The following is a 25,412-nucleotide window of genomic DNA, read 5'->3' on the forward strand; positions in this document are numbered from 1 at the left end:
TTAGGGCAGAGAGACTCAGGCTACCATAGTGGTGCAAAAACCAAATAGGTTTGATAAAGCCACATTGAAGGCCTTTGTTAACTGAGTGACTGATTGACTCAAGTGTGTGCACACTATCAAAAGTGGCTTTTAGTGGAAGGCATTTCCATTGAATAACAAGAAATGTGTCTGTGTCTATCATCCACCAATTGCAAATATTATTTATTGGGGTAATTCCAGAGCAAGTAAGCACAAATAACAGTTCTATTCTATGGCTTAGGGAAAAGCTCAACCAATCAATCAATATTAAAGCACCTACTATGTGTCAACCTGGAGATATAAAAAGGGATGAAAGAAAACTGGACTCCCAAGTCAGAAGACCCAAGTTCTGGTGCTTTTCCTAATTAGCTACATGACTTTGGACAAGTTATTTTTTTTTCTGGGGGGCCTCAGTTTCCTTCTCTGTAAAATGAGGTGGAAAATTAGTCCTTTTTTGTCCATTATTTCAGACTAAGTACTCAGTAAGATGCTCAAGTTTTTTTAAACGTTGAAGGAGGCATTTTGAAGTCTTGCCAGTATGTTGTCTTTCCTCCCAGTCATCTTGGTGTCCAATAAGTCACTCAATAAACATTTATTAAGTGCCTACTATTTGCCAGGCACTGTGCTAATTGATAGGGGATACAAAAAAAGGCAAAAGGTGTTCCATACTATCAAGTTGTTCACAATCTAAAGGAGCAAATGAATATATACAAACAAGATATGTACAAGATACATAGGACATAATTAAGAGAAGGAAAGCACTAGAATTAAGAGAGGTTGGGAAGTACTTCCTGTAGAAGATGGGATCCTGTAGAAGATGTGATCAGATGCTAATATGGGCTTTATGTAATAAGTGTGAAGCAGCAAGATTTTTGAAAGGAACGTGGGGAGAGAGAAAGAGGCAAGGGAATAATATTGCCATATCCTGCCATGGGTTTTAGAGACTTTGGAATTTCTCCAGGATTTGGCTCAACCACAAAACTCAATTTCATCTGGAGGTTTGACTCACTCAGTGTTTCCTCTCCTTCCCTCTCTTAATCAAGCCCTACTTATCCTGTATATTAAAAGCTGGGCACAATGAGGAGTGTTAAGTCCTCAGTGCCAAAGCAGTACAATTTCATCCATAGTCAGTGACCAACTCCAGTAGGAGAGGAGAAATCTTGAAGTGTCCAAGACATTTGCTGAGTACTTCCTCCGAAATGAAGTGATGCCTAAGGGAACCTGAGTATGAGGGCAGATAGAGGCATGGTACATGGAGCCTCAACCAAGTTATTTGCTTCTTTCTTTTTCTCCTTTCTTTGTTTTTTCCCACTCCCATTACTTTCTATGAACTCTGTAATGCCTTGTATGTACCTAGTTATGTATTTACAAGTAGTTTCTGTCTCCCTTTAGACTGTGAACATTTTAAAGCTAGAGATCTGTATCTTCAATTCTTAGCACAGCTCTTGGAACATGGTAAGCACTTAATAAGTCTTAACTGACTCTTTCAAAAGCCCTGCTCATCCACAATCCACATCTCCCTGGGCGCTGAGACTATTGAGAATAACTCATACCAGAGCCATCCACCTATTAGGAAAGTACAAAAATGGCTTTTTTATATTGATTAACTTGGGCAATTTGTAGAATATTTAAAGCATAATTATAGAGCTGGAAGCAGTGTGGTACAGTGCAAAGAAATGAAGTCAAAGTTCCTGAGTTCAAGTCCCTTCTCTTTTACTTATTACTTTTGTGCCCTAGGGTGAGACACTTCATTTTTCTAGGTTTCAATTCTTTCATCCAGAATTTATTCCTTCATTCCTATCTATTGAAATCCTTCTCTTTAAGTACTGATATAGTTGTATTGGGGTGTATGGAGTGTCCAGGGAGGATGAGCACCTCTGGTGTAAGGACTTACCGAGCTCCTCCACCTTTGGTGTCCTCCTGTCACCCAGCTCTCACCTGTGGCTCCAAGAGGGTAATTAACAGGATTCAAACCCATTGGTGAGTTACAGGAATGTCTGCCTTAAGCATGTGAAGACTTTCCCCAGAAGAATGGGAACAATTTGTTCAAATGACCATGAAGGCTGCTGAAGCAGACACTGTGGAGGGCTTAGAGTTTGGACAGATATCAAAGATGCAAAGGTCATCCACTGCATCTTTGACCATTGTTAGTCATCTTGACTTTTGTCATGCCACTGAACTTTGATGACCCTGGAAGAGAGAGTGAAGCTGAGGCTGATGACTTTGTGCAACGCTGCTTCACTTAAATCCAATTCCCATGCAAGTGAAGACATCACCTGTGATGGCATTAGTCTTCTTCAAAACTGAAGGATGAGCAACTGCCTCCCAGTAGCACTGAGAATTCATCACATTCACTGATACCTGACTTTCAGATTTGAGAGTTGGACTAGATGACCTTTTAAAGGAATTATCATGACTTTATGAATCTATGAACTATCTAGCTCTGACTTCTCATTTTGCAAAAAGAGAAAACTGAGACTCCACAAGAAGAAATCAATTGCTTAAGCCATACAGATAGTGCTAGACAATTCCATTTCTGAAAATTTAATAATCCTGTATTAATGGGCAAGTTACTCTCCTAACATTTCTACTTTCTCCACATTGACCTTGGAGTAGGGGCCAGACCAAAGGATTATTATAGTTTAGATTCACAATATTCTATCCATGATAGGCTGGGATGAGCCAAGGTGGCTTACTTAGATCATGGCTCTTAGGAGTATTTGCTTCAGGTTTATTTCCCTGACATAAATATGCTTTTACTTAATTAATTGTTTTGAGGTTACTTGTAGAGGAAAAAAAACTAGACCTTAAAGAGTAAGGAATTGCTAGTGGATGGTGGGGAAGGCAACACAAGAGAGTATCTAAGTTTGGAAAGAATAAGAACCTCAATTCTTGGCACATAAGAAATCCTCAGCTTTGTTGAGTCATCCCATGACTCTAATAGCTCAGCTAGTTACTCACCATCTCTTGTGATTCATCAGACCAAAATTTTCTTTCCTGGCTACCACTCCTCCATTACATATTGTCTTCTCCTGTTAAAATGTAAGCTTCTTTAGGGAAGAGACTATGTTTCTTTGGTATTTGTACTCTCAACTCCTAGCATAGTGTTAGGTACATAATAGGTCCTTAATAAAGGCTTTTTTCATTCATTCATTCATTCATTCATTCATTCATTCATTCTTTCACAGACTGAAGTAGCTTGAAGGTAGGATATTCTACATCTTTAGATGCCAGGGTTAACTGATATTTAATCAATCAATAAACACTTATTAAGCATCTACTATGTACCAAAGACCCCAGGATTAATCATTGTAACAAACTCAGAACACAAGATTTAGAATGGAAAATAGCCTTAGAGATCTTGTAGGGACTACATTTATTTAGAGAGGAAAATCCTCAAGCTCAGGCTGAGGGGAACGACTTGCCCAAGGTCACACAGGTATGTACTAAGATGGGATTAAACACCCAAGACTACTAAATCCAGTTCTTTACACTATAATGTAAAGCTTCCTCTCACTGAGCCCAATGTTAACAACAGGAACCATAAGCTTTTTCCTTTGCAATTCATTTAAAAAAAGTCTCTTTTATTTTCTTCCTTGTTAAAATAAATCTTTCTTCTCTAAAACTGTGAACTGTATGTTGGTAAATGACGAGTCATTTTCAGAGTATTGGGTCATTACATTCTTATGTTTTCCTTTATTTTCTGAAGGGAAGATGGAAATGAAAACAATCTCCCAACATATACCTCAGCCTTGTAAGTCAGAAGAGCCTCTGCCCCAAGGGCTACAAGTCTTACAAGTTATGTAAAAAAATTTTGTCTTAATTATCTAGTTTTATTAGGTTGAACTGATTTAGGCTAGATGAGTCAATCAATAGGCTTTTATTAAGTACCAACTATATACTACACAATGTACTAGACCCAGGTGATAGTCAACTATTCAGTCATTAAACATCTACTAAGTACTAATTTTGTGCCAGGCGCTCTACTAAACTCTGGAAAAGCAAAGAGTCAAAAGAAGGTTCCTACCCTCAAGCAGCTCACAGCTTAATGGGGGAGAAAATATACAAACATATATGTATATATATGTATGTATGTATGTGTATATACATATATACATACATACACACACAATACAATACTCAATTATATACAATATAGACAATATACATATATATATATATGTATCATGCAAGCTCTATACAGTATGAATTGGAGATAATCAACAGAGGGAAGGCTGTCACATTAAGGGACATGAGGAGATCAAATACAATCACAAAAGGGAGATGCAACCTCAAGGAGCTTACATTTTGGAAGGCATGTCCACAGATGTAAAGTGTGTGTGTGTGTGTGTGTGTGTGTGTGTGTGTGTGTGTGTTTGGTATACTTGTAAAAAATTCCTGTTTATTTCATACATAGCTTATTTTGTGTATATTTCTTTGCCGCATAGATTATAAGCTCGTTGAGGGCAAAAATTGTCTTTTGATTCTTTTTGTATTTCCAGAATTTAGCCCATAGTGTGGCACATATTAAGTGCTTAGTAAATGCTTATTGATTGATTCCTAAGCTTCTAAAAACTGGGGAAATCAGGAAAGGTCTCTTGAAAGTGGTAGCATTTAATCTAAGTCTTGAAAGAAGAGAGAGAGAGAGAGAGAGGAGAAAGATAGCAAAGGGAAACACTGAAAAACACATGGGAGATTCAGCCAGTACAAAGTCGTGGAGACAAAAAAGATGCAGTGTCCTGGGAAAGAAACAGCAAATCTGCCAGTTTGTGTATATAATGGATGTGCATTGCAGCATAGGGTATGCAAGAGGAAGTAATGTGTAATCAGTCTTGAAAAACAAGGAAAAGTCAGATTATGAAAGATTTTAAGTGCCAAACAATGCAACTTAAATTTTAACTTCAAGGCAACGGGGAACCACCAAAGCTTGTTGAGGAAATGAAAGACAAAGGAAGATCTGTGCTTTAGGCATATCAATTTGGCATCTAGGTGGAGGACGAATTGAAGAAAGGAGAGATGAGGGATTCAGGGAGGCCAATTAGGATGCTTCTGGAATAGTCTAGGCAACTGGTGATAAGGGACTGAATGAGGGTGGTTGTGATAGGAATAGAGAGGAGACAGACATATGAGATATTGAGGAGGTGGAATCAATAAGACTTGGTAACAGATTGGATATGGGGAAGGTAAATGAAATTGAAGTGTTGAAACCGAGTCGTAGATTGTACACCTGGGTGACTGAAAGAATGATGTTACACTCAACAAAAATAAGTGAATTAGAAGGAGGGATAGATTTAGGGGAAAAGATAATAAGTTCTGTTTTGGAAAGATTGAGTTTGACATGTCTAGGGGAAATCTAGGTAGAGGTATGCTTAAGGCAGTGGGTGATACAGAAATAAAGGAGAACGAAGATGGTGAGATTAACCGGTCCCTGTGCCTGATTTCTCTCTCATCTCCATTTCTCCCATTGCACTATCCTATCCCCCTGCCCATAGCAGTCAGCAGTTGAAATTCCCAGCCCTTTGAGAACTTAAATTCCAATATTCACATCAACTTTATTTTGGTGTCATTTTGTCGTTGTTGTTGCACTTTTAATACAAATGTCAGCAAACTCTTTCAAATTCTAACACATGAAGGAAATGTCTATAGAGCATGGTGGGGGATGCAGGTAGGTGGCACAGTGGATAGAGTGTCAGGTTTGATGTCAGGAAACTCTTCTTCCTGAGTTCAAATCTGACTTATGATTTTTACTGAGATTCTTATGAGCTGTGTGACCTGGGCAAGTCACTTAACCCTGTTTGCCTCAGTTACTCGTATGTAAAATGAGCATCATTCCAGTATCTTTGCCAAGAAAACCCCAAATGGGGTCATGAAGGGTCAAACATGAGTGAAAATTGACTGAAAACAACAGCTATTGAACATATAGAGGCCTGAGTAGCATAGAGGATAGAGTGCCAGGAAGACCTAGTTTCACATCCCTTCTTGGAAACTTACTGACTGCTTGACCCTGGATAATTCATTTAACCCACCTGACCTCTCTGTGTCTTGGACAATTTCTTAAGACTTATCTACAAAGTGATGTCCAGTCATTATCTACAGTAACTTAAAGCAGAAGGATGAGGATGTCATTAAATGACAATAAAATGTCATTAAAAACTACAATATCATAGAGTCTTTGTATATCTGTTTGGTGTAGAGTACTGTATTAGGTACTGGGAAGCCAAAGTTATTAAATACACACACACACACACACACACACACACACAAATACACACACACACAAACACACGTACGCACACATGGCCTTTGCCCTCAAGAGGCTTACTTGAGGTAAGAGCTTCAATTTCTTCTGTAAAATGGAAATAACAGTATTTACATTGAATTTCAGTGTTTGTGAGGAAGTTGTTAAACAATCCCTAAATTATTTTACATATAAATGGAAGTTATTGTTAATATCATTGCAAGGGGAAAATAGCATGTGTTTAGTTAAGGTAGAGTGTGATGAGGCAAAAGAAAGATCTAGAACAAAGTGATCAAGGATAATTTTGGGAGGGAGCAGGAAGGCTTCATGGAGGGAGTGATACTTGAGCTAAGCCTTCAAGGAGGACAAGGATTTCAGCAGGTAGAGATGAAGAGGGCTAGGGAATTAATGGAGGTAAGAGATGACAGAAAAACGTGACAAATGACTAGTAGTCAATTTTGGCTAGACTACGAGTGTGTCAGGAGAAGCAATGTGAAATAAAGCTAGAAAGGTAAACTAATCATATTGGTGAGGATCTTAAATACTAGGGTAAAGTGCCTATATTTTTTGAGGGGATTGGTAATGGGGAATGCTTAAATACCTTTGAACAGGAAAGCAATAGTGTAAGCAGTTCTTGTAATTTGATAGCTATGTGAATGATGAATTGGAGTGAGAAGACAGAAGGGAAGAGTTAGAGACTGTTTCAATAATCCAGGTGAGGGGAAATGAAAGACTGAAAAGGATTGAGGAAGTATGAGTAGAGAAAAAGGAAAGGATGAAAGAGATATTGCAGGGTAGAGATAACTGAGCTTGATAACTGATGAAATATGGAGAGTGAGGGAGAAATCAAGAGTCAAAGATGACTGTATGCAAGGTTTTAAAAGCCTTGGTGTCTGAAAGCATAGTGAAGTCATTCACACAGATATGGGAAAGAGAGGTAGAAATATAAATTTAGAGGGGAAGAAGATGAATTTAGCTTTAAACATGTTAAGTTTGGGGGCTTGACAACACATCCAGGTCTTGAATAGTAGGCAAGTGAAAAAATGAAACTGGAATTCAAGAAAAACTGGAGATGGAAAAATGTATTATCATAGTTGGTAGTATATGCACACACACTCTCTCTCTCACACACACACACACACACACATACACATACACACACACCTTGTTATGGAAATTTCAGAGGCTCTTCTTTGGATCAAAGCAGTTTGATGAACTAGCATATACATCTGTGTATAAGAAAGCTCAGGTTTTGTCTGATTCTGGTGGCCTTGAAAGAAGCTTCTACCCAGGAACCATGAGCAAATATGGAAGGGAAGAAAGACTTCAAGCAACATCTTGGGTTCATGCTTTTCTTGATGAGGCTGCAGGGAATGAGGAGATGGAATTTTCTCCTGAGAGGGAAAGCAAGAGATACAGAGTAAAACCTGAAATCATTGTGTAGAGCAGGGAAAAGGAAAGTAAGAGAAAAAGAGACCTGTATACTGGACAAACAACAGTTGAGCCCAAGGGTACCACAGCCAAGATTACATCAGAGTGAGCAAGCTGTAGCAGTTGATGAGAGTGAGCAACATCCAACTCATAGCTTACTTCTCCTTGTTTTCCCTGAACACAATGCAAAGGAAAGTTCTGCTCAGAGTTTAAAACCCCATCTGTTCCCTCTGCTTTGTTCTGATCAAGTGGGAGGCAGCATAGGAAGAAAGAAAATTCAACCCTAACTGCAATCCTTTTTTATAGCCCACTATACATTGTTTTAATCTCTATCTGCATTTTTCAAGTTTATTTTGATACTGCTAATTAATTACATGATCATTAGCATTAATCTTGCAAATTTGTAAGTATAAGAGGGAGAGAGAAAGCCAATCCATCAGGGGAATTGGAGACTTAAGTCAATTACAGAGAGAAAGAGGGAGAAAGACAGAGAATGAGGGAAGAAAAAGGAGACCAACAGACAGACACAGAGAAACAAAGACAGAGACAGAGAGGTTTTCGTTGTTTGTTATTTTGAGTATATTATGAAGAATGCCCACTATGCTTCCTTGAAACTGGGGAAAATTTAGTAAGGAGATAAACCTACAAGTATGTGTGTGTGTGTGTGTGTGTGTGTGTGTGTGTGTGTATGTGTGTGTGTGTACGTGTATGTGTTTTGAGGGTGGAGGGGGTTGTCCCCAAATGGTTTTGCTTACAGCTTAACATCAAATGACTTTTCTTTATCCATACCCTTATTCCTAGTTTCATATAAATTTAGGAGTCATCAACAGAGGTGATAAATCAATCTCTGATACTAGATAAGACTACCAGGAGAAAGAGAATAAAGAGGAAGAAGAAAGGGAGATGATGACAGTGACTTAAGGGGAACACACCGACTTAAGAAATGATCCAAAGTAGGAGGCTAAGAAAGATCAGACAGACAGGTTGGAAAAGAATCAAGAAGGAGGAGGGTCACAGGTCAAGTGATGAAATAATGTCAAGAAGGGTATAGTCAGCAGTGTTAAATACTGCAGAAGGTTTTTGGAGTATGACAACTAAGAGAAAGGCCATTGGATTTGCAATGAAAATCCATTGATGAACTTGGGAGAGCAGTTTTGGTTTCTGTTGAAGGCAGAAGTTAGACTGTAAGAACTGATAGGAAGATGGGTGGTGAGAAAGTAAAGACTATGATTGTAGATGACTCTTTTTTACAGTTTTAATTGCCAAAAGAGGTGAAAGACAACTCCATCTTTAAACAAGAAATATGGGGGTGGAGCCAAGATGGCGGAGTAGAAAGATGCACATACACATAGCTCCGAACCCACAACCCACAGAATGGCTAGAGGGGACCAACTCACAGTGAATTCTGCACCCAGAGGCCATGGAACATTGGAGCGAGGGAGATTTCTGCTCCGGAGAGACCTGCAAACCTCTCGCGGGGGGTCCTTCGCGCTGCGGACTGGCCTCCAGGACTGGGAGCAGAGGGCAGCCCTGCAGTGGCCGCGACACCGTGAGGAAAAGATCCGAGCGGGCTACGGGGATGGGATCTCCAGCGGCCACGCAGGTCCCTCCACCCACAGAGGGACCTGCAAACCTCTCACAAAAGGTCCGTCGCGCTGCAGACGCGGAGCCCAGCCCAGATCTGCGGCGGCCGCGGCTCCGAGAGGTACAGATCTGAGCAGGCGTCAGGGACGCCAGCAGCGGCACAAGCCCCTCCACCCACAGGTGACAGGGGTCGGTGAGAGAGTCTCTTTGGCGGGTCGAGAGGGGCGTGGGGTGCCCCCATAACCCAGGCCCCCCCGGGAGGTAGAAGCTGAGAGGCAGCTGCAGACAGGGGCTCCCCAAGCAGGCGGGAGCCTGGATCCATTGTGGAAGGTCTGTGCATAAACCCCCTGAGGGAACTGAGCCTGAGAGGCGGCCCTGCCCCGACCTGACCACCTGAACTTAATTCTCACACTGAATAGCAGCCCTGCCCCCCTAAGGCGGGAAGCAGCATTTGAATCCCAGTCCCCAAACGCTGGCTGGGAGGACCAGGAGGCGAGGTGGGTGTGAGGAGAATATTCAGAGGTCAAGTCACTGGCTGGGGAGAATGCCCAGAAAAGGGAAAAGAAATAAAACTATTGAAGGATACTTTCTTGGAGAACAGACATTTCCTCCCTTCATTTCTGATGAGGAAGAACAATGCTTACCATCAGGCAAAGACACAGAAATCAAGGATTCTGTGCCCCAGCCCACCCAATGGGCTCAGGCCATGGAAGAGCTCAAAAAGAATTTTGAAAATCAAGTTAGAGAGGTGGAGGAAAAACTGGGAAGAGAAATGAGGGGGATGAAAGAGAAGCATGAAAAGCAGATCAGCTCCCTGCTAAAGAAGAACCAAAAAAATGTTGAAGAAATTAACACCTTGAAAACTAGCCTAACTCAATTGGCAAAAGAGGTTCAAAAAGCCAATGAGGAGAAGAATGCTTTCAAAAGCAGAATTAGCCAAATGGAAAAGGAGATTCAAAAGCTCACTGAAGAAAATAGATCTTTCAAAACTGGAATGGTACAGATGGACGCTAAGGACTTTGTGAGAAAGACAGATATCACAGAACATAGCGAGAAGATTGGAAAAATGGACGATAATGTGAAATATCTTATTGGAAAAACAACTGACCTAGAAAATAGATTCAGGAGAGACAATGTAAAAATTCTGGGACTACCTGAAAACCATGATCAAAAGAAGAGCCTAGACATCATCTTCCATGAAATTATCAAGGAAAACTGCCCTGAGATTCTAGAACCAGAGGGCAAAATAAATATTCAAGGAATCCACAGAACACCGCATGAAAGAGATCCAAAAAGAGAAACTCCTAGGAACATTGTGGCCAAATTCCAGAATTCCCAGGTGAAAGAGAAAATATTGCAAGCAGCTAGAAAGAAACAATTCAAGTATTGTGGAAATACAATCAGGATAACACAAGATCTAGCAGCCTCTACATTAAGGGATCGAAGGGAATGGAATAGGATATTCCAGAAGTCAAAGGAACTAGGACTAAAACCAAGAATCACCTACCCAGCAAAACTGAGTATAACACTTCAGGAGAAAAAATGGTCTTTCAATGAAATAGAGGATTTTCAAATTTTCTTGATGAAAAGACCAGAGCTGGAAAGAAAATTTGACTTTCAAACACAAGAATGAAGAGAACCATGAAAAGGTGAACAGCAAAGAGAAGTCATAAGGGACTTACTAAAGTTGAACTGTTTACATTCCTACATGGAAAGACAATATTTGTAACTCTTGAAACATTTCAGTATCTGGGTACTGGGTGGGAGTACACACACACACATGCACACACACACACACATACATAGAGACAGAGTGCACAGAGTGAATTGAAGAGGATGGGATCATATCTTAAAAAAAAAATGAAATCAAGCAGTGAGAGAGAAATATTGGGAGGAGAAAGGGAGAAATTGAATGGGGAAATTATCTCTCATAAAAGAGGCAAGGAAAAGACTTATCAGTGGAGGGATAAAGAGGGGAGGCAAGAGAAAAACATGAGGTCTACTCTCATCACATTCCACTAAAGGAAAGAATAAAATGCACACTCATTTTGATAGGAAAACCTATCTCACAATACAGGAGAGTGGGGGACAAGGGCACAAGCAGGGTGGGGGGGGAGGATAGAGGGGAGGGCATGGGGAGGAGAATGCAATCCGAGGTCGACACTCACGGGGAGGGAAAGGATCATAAGAGAATAGAAGTAATGGGGGACAGGATAGGATGGAGGGAAATATAGTTAGTCCTATACAACACAACTAGTATGGAAATCATTTGCAAAACTACACAGATTTGGCCTATATTGAATTGCTTGTCTTCCAAGGGGAAGGGGTGGAGAGGGAGGGAGCTAAAGAAGTTGGAACTCAAAGTGTTAGGATCAAATGTAATGTTCTTACCACTGGGAAATAAGAAATACAGGTTAAGGGGTTAAGAAAGCTATCTGGCCCTACAGGACAAAAGAGAAGACGGAGACAAGGGCAGGGAGGGAGGATAGAGGAGAGAGCAGATTGGTCACAGGGGCAACTAGAATGCTTGGTGTTTGGGGGTGGGGAGGGGATAAAAGGGGAGAAAATTTGTAACCCAAAATTTTGTGAAAATAAATGTTAAAAGGTAAAGAAAAAAGAGAACAAGAAATATGTTTTGTATTTTGTATTTTTTTTTTGCTTTTTTGTTTTGTTTTTTATAGATGAAGGAAAGTAAGAATGTAGGCAGAGGGGAGAGATTAAAGATGTGTGAAAGTGAGGGAAAAAGGAAAGGGATGGGAAGCAAGAGAGGACAAGAGAAGAAGGGAGTGGAGAGAGAGAGGAGGGGAAGGAAGAGAGAGAGAATGCTAGATTGAGTCAGATTCTTGAGATGGGAGGAGACGAGATAAAAAAAGTTTAGCATCTGCCTTGTTTGTATCAGGAGCCAAACACCAGGCCTATGTACATCTTGGGAGACAAGAAAATTTCCCACCAGCTGTTAACACAGCTGTCTCTTCAGGTCTCAGGATGCCTTAGGTTAGGGAAAGGAAGGGGGAGGGGCACATAGAGATGGAGAGAAGAAAGATAGAGATTGCTTACTTAGTACTGAGTTCCTTCATTCATCATTAATTCATTCATTTACCCTTTATTAAATACCTGCTAAGTGCAATTCATTATGCTACTGCTGGAGTGTGGAGAGGGATATAAAAGCATGAATAAGAAATAGCTTCTATTCTACATATGCCTTGTTTACTATTTTTTTTTAATTATAGACATCCTTTGCTTTTACATCACCATTATTTCCAAATAATTTCTCCCCTCTTCCCAAAAGTGTACCCAAAACCAATCTGGTGACTCTGTATATAATATGCCACTTTCTTAGTTCTTCCTTTTTAATTTTAATTTTCAACATGCATTTCCACAAGATTTTGAGTTACAAATTTTCTCCCCATCTCTCCCCTCCCCCCACCCCAAAACACTGTGCATTCTGCCCTCCCATCTATCACACCCCTGCCTTCCCTTATCCTCATCTTCTCTCTTTTCTTGTAGGGCAAGATAGATTTCTATATGCCGTTACCTATATATTTTATTTCCCAGTTGCATGCAAAAACAATTCTCAACATTTGTTCCCAAAATTTGAGTTCCAACTTCTCTCCCTTCCTCCCTCCCCACCCATCCCCACTGAGAAGGCAAGCAATTCAATATAGGCTATATCTGTGTAGTTTTGCAAAAGACTTCTATAATAGACATGTTGTAAAATACTAACTATATTTCCCTCCATTCTATCCTGCCCCCTATTTATTCTATTCTCTCTTTTGACCTTGTCCCTCCCCTAAACTGTTTACTTCTAATTACTCCCTCCTTCCATTTGCCCTCCCTTCTATCATTCCCCCCACCCCACTTATCCCTATCTCCCCTGTTTTCCTGTAGTGTAAGATAGATTTTCATACCAAATTGAGTGTGAATGTTATTCCCTCCTTAATCCAAATGTAATGAGAGTAAGCTGCACTTTTTCCTTTTCACCTTCCCCCTTTTTCCCCTCCATTAAAAAAGCTTTATCTTGCCTCTTTTTTGACAGATAATTTGCCTTATTCCACTTCTCCTTTTCTCTTCCCAATATATTCCTCTCTCACCCCTTAATTTTATTTTTTTAGATATCATTGCTTCCTATTCAACACAACCTGTGCCCTCTGTCTATACGTGTATGTGTGTGTGTATGTGTGTATAATTCCTCCAACTACCCAAGTACTGAGAAAAGTTTCAAGAGTTACAATATTATCTTTCCATGTAGGAAAAGTAAACAGTTCAACTTTAGTAAGTCCCTTATGATTTCTCTTTGCTGTTTACCTTTTCATGTTTCTCTTCATTCTTGTGTTTGAAAGTCAAATTTTCTATTCAGCTCTGGTCTTTTGATCAAGAATGCTTGAAAGTCCTCTATTTTGTTGAATGACCATTTTCCCCCCTGAAGTATTATACTCCCTTTTGCTGGGTAGGCAAAATCCTAGCCCCTTTGACTTCTGGAATATCATATTCCAAGCTCTCTGATCCCTTAATGTAGAAACTGCTAGATCTTGGGTTATCCTGATTATATTTTCACAATACTCAAATTATTTCCTTCTAGCTGCTTACAGTATTTTCTCCTTGACCTGGGAATTCTGGAATTTGGCTACAATATTCCTAGGAGTTTTTCTTTTAGGATCTATTTCAGGAGGTGATGGGTGGGTTCTTTCAATATTTATTTTTCCCTCTGATTCTAGAATATCAGGGCACTTTTCCTTGATAATTTCATGAAATATGATGTCTAGGTTCTTTTTTTGATTGTGGTTTTCAGGTAGTCTCTTTTAATTGTCTCTCCTGGATCTATTTTCAGGTGAGTTGTTTTTTCAATGAGATATTTCACATTCTTCTAGTTTTTCTTTCTTTTGGTTTTGTTTTGTAATTTCTTGGTTCCTCATAAAGTCATTAGCTTCCATCTGCTCCATTCTAATTTTTAAAGAACTATTTTCTTCAGTGAGTTTGACTAATTCTGCTTTTTAAAGCATTCTTCTCCTCATTGACTCTTTGGATCTCTTTTGTCATTTTTGGTTAGTCTATTTTTAAAGATTTTATTTTCTTCAGCATTTTTTGGGGTCTCCTTTAGCAAGGTGTTGACCTGATTTTCATGATTTCTTGCATTGCTCTCATTTCTCTTCCCAATTTTTCCTCCACCTCTCTCACTTGATTTTCAAAATCGTTTTTGATCTCTTTCATGACCTGAGACTATTGCATATTTATTTTGGAGGTTTAGGATGCAGAAACCTTGACTTTTATGTCTTCCTGTGATGGTATGCATTGTTCTTCCTGATCCAAAAAGATGGAAGAAAACATTTGTTCATCAAGAAAGTAACCTTATTTAGTCTTATGTTTTTTTCCCCCTTTTGGGGGCATTTTCCCAGGCAGTTATTTGACTTTTGAATCCTTTGTCAAGAGACGGGTATACTCTAGGGATGTGTAAGTTCTCAGTTCCTCCAAAGTGGCACAATCACAGGAGAGGATTTTACTCCTATCTTGTCATGTGCTTTGGTCTGGGAGCAACCACAAGTTTTTCTGCCCTGGATCTGCTAGTAGAATTCCCTCTCCAGAGCCTCCACCAGTTCCACCACACTAGTGCTCTTCCTTACCCCAGGACCTTCATTCAGAGCTGAGATCCAGATCAGTGGCTCAATTCCCCCAGGGTCTTTAGCCTAAGGGCTTCAAAAATGGACACTGTCATGCAGTGGCTGCTGCCACCCTGGGGCCATGGTCAGACAGGGTTCCCTTCTCACCCAGGTGAATAAGCTGTCTCACTGACCTTTGAAGCTGTCTTTGGCATTTGTAGGGTGAGAAATCTGGGAACCACAGCTGCTGCCCATGATTCAGTGCTCTGAAACCTTCTCCACTTCTGTCCCTGCCACACCATGTGGCCAAGGCTGGTTTGCACTCCTCTCTGCAATAGACCTTTTCTGTTGACCTTCTGGCTGCCTTGGGCTGGAAATCTCTTCCACTCTGTCGTTTGATGGCTTCTGCTGCTCTGGAATTTATTTAGAGTCATTTTTTACAGGTATTTTATGGGCTGTTGGGGGAGAGCTTCTACACCTCTGTCCTTATACTCCACTATCTTGGCTCTGCCCCCCTGCACTTCCTTAGTTCTTATAGGTATTCCTCATAGGGAAGGGAATGCATCTTATCAACCCTTCTCCAAGACCAGGCTTGGTTATTATAAATACATAGCATTCCATGTGTGTCTGTGTGTGTGTTTAAATTATTTCCATTTCCGTTGTTGTAGCTGTGTAAATTGTTTTCCTGATTATGATCACTTCACTTTGAATCAATCTATATGTCTTTCCATATTTCCCTGAAATCTTCTTATTTGTTGTCTCTTGCAGAGCAGTGATAATCCCTTCTTGTTGTTAATGAGTTGTTTCAGTCTTCATGACCCCCTTTAGGTTTTTCTTGGCAAAGATAATGAAGTACTTTGCCATTTTCTTCTGCAGCTCATTTTACAGATAAGGAAACTGAGGCAAAAAGGGTTAAATGATTTGCCCAGGATCACACAATTAATAAGAACCTGAGGCTAGATTTGAACTCAGGAAGACTTCTTTGACTTCGGGCCTGGCAAAGCATCCACTATGCCACCTAACTAGCCCTTTATTCCATAGTCTATTACATTCAGATAACACAATTTGTTTAATTCTATGTTTCTTAACCTGGGATCTGTGAACTTTTTAATTTTTTCCAATATTTTGAGATATACATATATATATGTATATATGTGTATGTATATATACGTATATGTACATACATCTATCATTGATAACTGTAGCCAATATAATTGGCTTCCTTTGTAATCCCATGTATTTTATTGTATACACTTCAAGGTAATATTCTGAGAAGGGATCCATGGACTTCACCTGACTGCCAAAGGGCAGGCACAAAAAATGTTTGAACCACTGGTTTAGTTATTCCCCATTTAAAGAGAATCTACTTTCTGCCTTGTTATGCACCCAGTTCTTTGCTACTATAAAAAGTGCTGCTATCAATATCTCAGGGCATGTAGGACTTTCTTTCTGTCATTAATCTCCTCTGGTATACGCCTAGCAATGAGATCCTTGAATTAAAAGGTATGAGCATTTCACCACTTCTTTTTTAAAACATAATTACAAATTGTGTCCCAGAATGTTTAGTTCAGTTCTGCAAACTGTTAAGTCTTCCTCTTTGAGAGGCTGAAGCCAAAGCAACAGTTGAGGCAATAAGCGTGTCACCTTTTAGACATAGGCAATTAGGTGATACAGTGGCCTAGAGTCAGGAAGACCTGAATTCAAATGTAATACAACCTTGGATACATACTAGCTGTGGGACTCCGGACAATTCACTTAACTTGTCTACCTCTGTTTCCTCATCTGTAAAAAGGGCACATTAGTACCTCCCTCTCAGAATTGAGGATTAAATGAGACATAAAAGTGCTTAGCACATTACATGGAATTTAAGAAGTGTGAATTAATTTCTTTCCTTCCTTCATAGAGGATTGGTCAAGTAAGATTCATAGTCTCTGCAACTGAGGACTTGCAAGCAAAAAATGAGTTGGAATTTCCTGGCTATACTAGAACATCATTGGCTATTGACCCCAGAGATCTTGAGGAATGGGAAATCTTTACAAGACTCTTCATTGCTAACCCCACCCCCAGCCCCTTACCAAGGTGGAAATTTACCATTAGCCAACCTTCTCAAGGAGAGAGGGTGAGGTGTCTGAGATTTTCAGGCTTTTGTTCCATGGAAAGGCAGAGTCTCTAACTTGATCTACATAGACTTATATTCATGTCATACACACTTTTTCAAATATACCATGGGACATATGATGATGGGTTGGCTTCAAATATGTATTTGAAAAGGTCTTCATGTCTTCATATTTAGAGTCAGTAGCCTTCCAAGCACGCCAATGTAATTGCTAACTCTTGTCTCTTCTAAGGCTACTTTTGATCTACCCTGCATGTATTATGTATACACCCATTTATTTACAAATTGTTTCCCCCATTACAAAGTAAATTTCCTGAGAGCATCAACTGTTTTTTGCCTTTTTTGTACAGTCAGTGCTTGATGAATGCTTCTTGATTGAATAATTGATTATGCCCTTGATAGGGAATCTAGGTGGCTCAGTGAATAGCATGTCCAGCCTTGAATCAGAAAGACTCATCTTCATGAATTCAAGTCTGACCTCAGATAATTCCTAGCTGCAGGAGCCTGGATGAGTAACTTCACCCTGTCTGCCTCAATTTCCTTATCTGTAAAAATGAGCTGGAGAAGGGAATGACAAACCTCTCCAATATCTTTGGCAAAAAAACCTCAAATGAGGTCATAAGGACTTGGACACAACTAAACAATAGCACCCTTTTTATGCACCACATTCTAGGAAAATCTAGAAAGCATTGAATTTAATGAATGGGACGGTGAGTGACCAAGATGTCATTCATGCCATACAATAACCAAGAGAAGGAATTAAGGATATTTAGCATACAGAAGAGAAGATAGGGTAGGGGGAAGTTGGGAGGGAGAAAGAGACTTTGTGGCTGTTTTAAATTCTTTGAAGGGCTATTGTGTAGAAAAGGAATTCAGTTTGTTTTGCTCATACCAAGAGGGCAGAACTAGGAACAGTGAATGGAAGTTACAAAAAGGCATATTTTAACTCAATGCCAAGAAAACTTCCTAAAAATTAAAGTGATCCCGAAGTAGAATAGGTTGCCTCAGGACACCAGATATTCTTTATTACTGAAAATCTTCAAGCAGAGGTTGAATGGTCACTTATTGGAGATGATATAGACCAGGGAATTCCTGTTCCTACATTTGTTGAACAGGGTGATTTTTGGTGTCCTTGCAAATTCTAAGATTCTGTGATTCTGGAAGGGTGGGGCAAGAGAAAGCAGTCGACTTCCTATGAGAAGAACCTGCTTTGGAAACAGACTGGCTTACTTTATTGTACCCTGTAGTCCAGCACCCCATGAACTGGACTGGTACCAGTCAAAATCAAACTTGGGGGCAGTCCTCCTCCAAAAAAGTCTCTTTGACTTGCTTTGCTCCTACACAGTTTCCTGTGGGCAATATCAGAATCTAGCTCATTCCTACTGATGTGGGTAAAAGGATCCCCAGCTTTTGTGAAAGCACTAAAGGTAAAAAAAGTCACATCAAGTAAAGGACAACCTTTATTTTATTTCAGTCCTCAGAAAATGTGGAATACACATAAATAACTCACAGTAGTCCCAAAACAATGAAAAATATCTCCTTTTGAGCCCTATCTTCCTCCCACATACAGGGCTTTTTATAGATTCCTAGGTTCACAGGACCACCATGATGGTTGGATTACCCTTTGTAGCAGGTGAAAGATGAAATGATCAAGGAGACAAAAGATTGAGCTTCCGAGCATAATGATTTATTAAGCAATGCATGCCAATTGCATAACAAATCAGGACCAAGACTTGTCAGCTTTGGCACTGGAACCTGAATACTGAGGGAGACAGATTTTTATGCATTAAAAACAATTAATCAAATAAGACCAATTAATTAAAAGAAAACAGTTAACCAGGATACAAAATTAGGTCATCTGATTTCTAATTGAAGGAAAGATTAAGGACTTACCAAGTTGGGAGGGAGAGAGTGAACAGGTGTGATTCTCTGAAATCAGAAAAAGAGATATCCCACTTCCCTCAAGTGTTTTTATTCAATCAAAAGAACATGAAAACAATAAGTGGTTAACCAATATTGGACCAGTTTTCAGATAAGACATATGGACTGCTTGAGATATATAATTAGGACAAAAATTCTTGCATCAGTCTGTGGATCTGACTGGGTTTCTGGATGGCATAACCTAGGTTCTTAGTTAAGGGTCTCCAAATAGCAGGGAGAGGTGGTCCAGCTTCCCAAGCACACAGGACTAGGTTCAAACAATGCCATCAACTTTTCTCTCAGTTCCCACAATTGCATAAAAATTTCTCACAAGAAAGAAATTGGAGTAGACTCACAATTGAATAGAAAGAGAACTGAGCTAGCTCCAGAATTGAGGTACAATTGAGAGGCAGAATTGAGTCAGTATGGTTCACTCAATTCCCAATACCACTTGCCATTTTAATTCCCTCACCTTGGAAGGAAAAGAAGCAGCACTACTGGAGAAGCAATCCTCCAATATTCTGGTTACTTCCACTTTCACCCAAGGGACAGATAAAAGCTTTTAAGCATTATGGCAAATCCTAAGAGTTCAGACTAATGAAATAAAATGAACTTGGCATTTCTAGAGAGACACCCTCCCCACTCCACTTCCCGCCATCCCTTCCCATCTGCTCTGCACTGCATGAATTACTCACAGTGATAGAAAAAGACAGAAAGAAGGTCTTATTATCTTCATTGTGACTTAGTTCCTTGCTCCTCTTCCACCTCTGGGACAATGCACACCATTCTTATTCTGCTCCAAGAGGTTATTGCTACCCAGAAACTCCCTCTTCACTTTTTCTTAAGAAGGTTGGATCTTAGAACTCTTAAACGAAGAGCTATTGAAGATGCAATGTCAAGACTGGTGGTGCTCAGAAATTCCTCCTCTTTCTAGAAAGTTAGATTTCAGAACTCTCAAATTAAGAGTTGCTGGAGAGACAATCCCATAGGCTGAAATTTCCTGGGAGTTTTCCCCTGTCTCTAGGAGACCGGATCTCTGAACTTTCTAGGAACTTCACTTCATCTGTTTGTTGCTGTTCAGTTGTTTTTTGGTCCTGTCTGACTCTTTGTGACCCTACTTGGGGTTCTCTTGGCAATGGTATTGTAGTGGTTTGCCATTTCCTTATTCAGCTCTCTTTGGGGCTTTTGTTTGCTTGTTTGCTTAGTTTTTTATTTTGTTTTGTTTTGTTTTTGTTTCTTTACAGATGAGGACCTGAGGAAAATAGGGTTAAGTGACTTATCCAGGGTCACACAACTAGTAAGTATATGAGGCCAGATTTGAACTCAGGAAAATGAGTCTTCCTGACTTCAGTCCTAGTGTTGTAGCTACTGCATCACTGAGATGCCCCTGACTTCATGTACGTATGATATTAAAAAAATAAAACTGCTGATGGAACCAAAGGTTAGTGACGTTGATGTGATTGCCTTTCCCTGAGCTCTGGAAACATACAGGTAGTCCGAACTGGGTCCAGTTCTAGAGAATCCTGGTCCTTAATGAGAGAGGAGCTAGGTTCCCTTTCCTTATACACTCTGGCACATTAAATACCCAGCTTGACTCCCAAGGAGAAATTACTTAAATCTTGGTTTGTGGCTCATGTCTAAGTCTCTCCAAAAAATGAGAGGAGGTGAGCAAAAAGGTAGTCTATGTATAATATTAATCAGGTATGCAACAGGTACTTATTTCTTACACACAAAAGAAAAACTAAGACACAAAAGACAAGGCATACTGACAGAATGACAAAAATGGATTCAGTAACAGCTTGCAAATACTATTACAATATCCTGGGAAACTCATTCTTAAAACTTCCCAATTAGACTATGAGGTCCCTGAAAGTAAAGACTTTTATTTTTTTTTTGTAAAGACTTTTATTTTTCCCCTTTCTTTTTATTTCTATCTCTTAGCCTGAAACACAGTAGATACTTAACACATGCTTGTTAACTTGACTTGACTCAACCAAACATGAAGCGTTTTGCAGGATTATTGATTAAATATTTTACATTATACCTTAGCTTGTCACTGTCTCCCTGTCAAAGTCTATATCTTCAGGTAAGCTAGGTCAGGGGTTTGACTTCTTCAGCTTGGTGGTAGCTGTGTTCTTTGATACAGAAGCTTCCCTTATGTCTTTCCACCAGGAAGCTTCATTCATTAGACAGGGAACCTCTAGACTTCACAACGTCACTTCTAAAGATAAACGCACCCACCTCTGGAATGTTGCTCTATCACCTATTTGAGGTTACACAAAGCAAAAAAGGTAGCCAGGAGCCCAAGCACAAGCTTGCTTAGCAGAGTTTACATTCTATGTGGGAGGGGTCTTGGATTAGGGATAAGAGATGATTTAAAAAAAAAATATTTTCTTAAAATGGGCTTCTGAAGCATTTCTCTCTTCCCACTCACAGGAAATTTAGTGACAGAGAGCACTATCTGCTACGTGGAAGAGTGGTATTTCTTTCTGTTAACTGACATAGGACCCTGTTTCCCTGATGTTGTCATGGGGTGAGGAGAGAATCAAGGGATGATTTAGGGTTTTCAACCTCACACCAAAGAATCAGACCCTTTCAGTACTGAGCCACCACATGGCCAAATGTTGCCATGAATTTAGTCACTCTCAGGATGACCATGACCTTAACTAACCATCATATCTGGAAGAAGGAAAGGAATCACTGCCCATACTCTTTATTAACTCAATATTAACCCCTTGTTTACACCCCAGGGGAGTTCCAGAGTACCCCCCCACACAACTCACCATTTTGTCCCCTTTTTATGGCTGCAACATGTCAGTTTATGATGCTGGCATTGTTTGCAAAGGAATAGGAATTTAGGGTCCAAGAACTTTTCTCCTGGATTATACACGTGAAAGAACAAGAAAACTCTAAGTGTCCCTGCAATAAGTCAGCCATCAGCATCACCTGGAGCTGTGGGGTGGAAGGGAAAAGGTACATGCTGCATGTTCTTTTGCTTTCTGCTCTGAATCAAAAGATCTTAAGATCCTTCAGACAACAGTGGGAGGAGGAATAAATCTTCAGTGAAGACTCAGCACCACAGTGTCTGTCATACATAATTGTTTGTTGATTGACTGAATGATTAATTGACTTTTATAAGTCAATTTTTAATTTATGAGTCAATTTTTATATGCCTAGTGCAAAATGATGGCTTCAATTCATACTTATCAAAGTCTGAGTCAACAAATTCCTTCTGAATATAAAAGCCTTAAGGATGTACCTTGTGCTAAATGAGGTATTACTGGGGCTACCCCAGTACTCTCACCAATCTTGTGAAATGGTACAACACAACTAAGTCTTCCATTTGAAGATACAATGTGCCAATGTCATCACTTCAATAGCTTATCAAGTTGGGCTAGCAACTCCGTGATCAACCTGACAATAGAATCCTAGTTAGGGAACAGAGCTTCTAGTCCAAGGCCTCAAGACCTCAGGTGGCCCTGTAGGTCCTCAAGTGTGGCACTTTGACTGAATCGCAGCATCACAGAACAAATTTGTGTGGTTTCAAGGCCACAGGTTTCCCACCCCCATTCTAGTTCAAGGTTTGACTGGAGCAAGTAGCAAAAGTTAATGGTGAGTAATATCAGACTGCATGGATAAGAAAACTCAAACCCAGAAAGGTGAACTGACTTTTTGAAGAGAAAAGGATGATGGGATTATGGGATTTAGGGCTAGAAGGGACTTCAGAGGTCCTTTAGTCTAGACCCTCCATTTTACAGATGGGGAAATTGAGAATCAGAAAGTTTAAAAGACTCATCCAAAGTCATACAGCTACTAAGTCAGGCTCTAATTCACATCTTCTAACTCAGGTATTCTTTCCACTGAACCAAAATTTCCTCTTTGAAAAATCAGAAGGATGACAAGCCAAGAAAGGTAGCCAGTGTTGTGCATATGTTCACGACACTTGAGACCATTTGAAAGAAATGAGGATGTTTTGCTTGGAAAAGAGATTTTTGGGGAAGATGGTGGAATTTTAGGTGTTAAAACAAGCTGATGGGAGATATTTTGAGTTGAGGTGGACCTGCTGCCAATCTCCAAGTCACACCACACAGAGACAATCCTAATAGGTTGTAAAAAAGACTTTTTTTAAGTAGAAGGAAAGACAAGATAACATCTGGAGGGTCTTGCCTGCTGGGAAAATTTGAGGAAGGATGGTACCCCTGTGGCAACTTAGTCAAAGGTAGAATGTTTCCCTGCTTAATATTAATGATTGCACTTCACATGCAGTAACCTAATTATTCATTTTAATTTATACCTGAATTTGTAACTTCAGGAAAACACCTGGGAGTCCATTTCTACCACTGAAAGGCAAGATCCAAAGGCAGGATCATTTGTTTTGTTTCTTTCTTTCCAAAGATTCCTATGAAACTCATCTTTAAAGGTTGCATACTCATAATGTTTGAAATGTATTCAAGTCTCCTTGATCAAGTGCTAAGTATCTGGGTTGTTTTTCACAGCACTTGTAAGAACCTTGTTTTTAAGTAAAATTTAGCAAGTACTGGAGAGTGGGGCTGTATTGGTTACCCATTTCTTGGAAGACAGAATAAGGAAGAGAGGTGATTCTCATGGGCCAGGAAAAGTCAGGGCCCTTGCTAGCATTTTATTGGCATTTGCTTTTATTCATTTTCATTCACACTTTTCTTTTTATACCTCACCTTCACTTCTCAATCTATCCCTCCTAGCTATCCTCCCCAGATAGCAATTCTTTATAGCAAAAAATAAAGAAAATGAAGGAATTAAAAAAAGAAGTTTCAGAAAACTAACCAACATGTCAACTGAGTGTAACAGCATACGCAGTGTTTCTCATCCATAGAGGAGAGAAAACTAGCCTCAGAGCTAGGAGGACCTAGGCTGCAAGTATCACTTCTTCCACATACTCTGTGTGTGACCCTGGGCAAGTCAATCAACAGTTCAATGCTCTAACCCAGTGGTGTCATACCCATTGGTGGCAAACAGAAATGGGAGTCACTAAACCAGGCATAAGGATCTCTGCTACATAAAGACTTTGTGGTTGTTCAGTTATGTCTGACTCTTCATTACCCTATTTTGAGTTTTCTTGGCAGAGATACTGGAATGGTTTGCCATTTCCTTCTCAAGATTATTTTATAGGTGAGGAAACTGAAGCAAACAGATTAAGTGACGTGTCCAGGGTCACACAGCTAGTAAGTGTCTGAGACCAGATTTAATTTCAGGAAAATGAGTCTTCTTGATTCCAGGACTGGTGTTCTATCCATAACTCCACCTAGTTGTCTCATACATTCACTTAGAAAACTACATTTTAATACTATCTGTTTTATTTTTATGTATTTTGTCATTTTCCAATTACATCTCAATCTTATTTGGGTGCATTCAGAAGTGTTGTGGGCTGCATGTGGCCACAGACCACCTCTGTCCTAGACAATTCTCTAAAGCTAGAACTGCAAAGTGATGACCTGAATTAGTAGCAGAAGTTTCTTACAATGAATTCCTCACATTGAGGAAAACACAGGTCTTGTTTTGTAACAAAATAAAACAATGGAAAACAAAAAGTGGGGCAGCTAGGTGATGCAGTGGCCCTGGAGTCAGAAGGACCTGAGTTCAATTCTGGCCTCAGACTCTTACTAACTGTGGGACCCTGGACAAGTCACTTAACTCCAATTGCCTCTAAAAATTAAAAATAAATTAAGGAATTAGAGGAAATTCAAGCTTATTTGTTAGAAGCTCCATTTTCTCTCCTCTTCTACACTTCAAATCCCCTCAGCTTTATCACCAATGGTATCAATGTCAGGCCTTTCTTTCTCCTTGCTAAAGTCTGTCCCTTTGACTGTTCCCTTCTCTTTACTGAAAACACTCTTTCCAAGGTTACCAATGATCTCCAGTTCTAACTTCAGTGACCTTTCTTTGTTGTCATCCATCTTGATTTCTCTGAAACTTTTGACGTTGCTAACAATTCATTTCTCCTAGCCAGGGCTGGGGAACCTGCGACCTCAAGGCCACATCTGGCCCTCTAGATCCTCAAATCCTGCCCTTTGACCAATTCTCTATCCACTCTCCATCCTTTTCACCAAATATATATATGTATATATGTATGTATGTATATATGTATGTATGTATGTATGTATGTAACACAATCTTCAATAGTCCCTCCACAAGGACTAGGGCTCTATTAATGTATGTTTAAAAAGGAATAGAATCTTATGAGATAATTAATAATCATTCTAAAAAGAAGTTCAAAATGACAAACTTCAAAGTTTAGATTCAGTCAAAGGGCCACACTTGAGGACTTAGAAGTCCTTGAGGCTACAGGTTTCCTACCCCTGGCTAGGAAAAAGGAAATGAATTGAATCCCCACCCCTATATTCTCTGGGGCTGCTCAGTGGCTCAGTGGGTAGAGTGCTGGATCTGCATTTAAGAAGACCTGAGTTCAAATCCAGCTTCAGATACTGTGCGACCTTGGGCAAGTCATTTAATCCCTGTTTGCCTTAATCCACTG

The sequence above is a fragment of the Notamacropus eugenii genome, chromosome 2 (assembly GCF_028372415.1).
Source record: "Notamacropus eugenii isolate mMacEug1 chromosome 2, mMacEug1.pri_v2, whole genome shotgun sequence".
Taxonomy (NCBI): domain Eukaryota; kingdom Metazoa; phylum Chordata; class Mammalia; order Diprotodontia; family Macropodidae; genus Notamacropus; species Notamacropus eugenii.